The sequence below is a fragment of the Pristiophorus japonicus genome, chromosome 16 (assembly GCF_044704955.1).
Source record: "Pristiophorus japonicus isolate sPriJap1 chromosome 16, sPriJap1.hap1, whole genome shotgun sequence".
In the NCBI taxonomy this organism is placed as follows: domain Eukaryota; kingdom Metazoa; phylum Chordata; class Chondrichthyes; family Pristiophoridae; genus Pristiophorus; species Pristiophorus japonicus.
In genome coordinates this window covers 98,337,749-98,338,038 of record NC_091992.1, presented here as the reverse complement: position 1 = coordinate 98,338,038, position 290 = coordinate 98,337,749, and the positions used below count along the sequence as shown (strand labels likewise).

The 290-nt window shown below is 49.7% G+C and overlaps 1 non-coding gene across 1 annotated transcript; it reads left to right on the top strand.

Moving 5' to 3' along the window:
* Nucleotides 1–219: 219 nt before the first annotated feature.
* trnag-ccc (transfer RNA glycine (anticodon CCC)) lies at nucleotides 220–290 on the top strand. Its single transcript has one exon. It is a non-coding gene; the product is annotated as a tRNA-Gly (tRNA).

The following is a 290-nucleotide window of genomic DNA, read 5'->3' as shown; positions in this document are numbered from 1 at the left end:
CAGTCCATGGCCCTCATTGCCCTGGATGGTTCAGCTCAGAGCAGGTCATCCTCATCCTTAATTATTTTGTGATGCAATACGAAGCAGTAAACTTATTAACCCTGTATGAAGCAGTGCAGGTGATTGTGGACAGAATGAATGACTTTTCAGAACCTATAAAAGTGATGACGTTGAACTGATATGGGCCGTATGAAGCGCGGCGTCCGCTTGCTTTCCACAGCGCCGCTGGTGTAGTGGTATCATGCAAGATTCCCATTCTTGCGACCCGGGTTCGATTCCCGGGCGGCGCA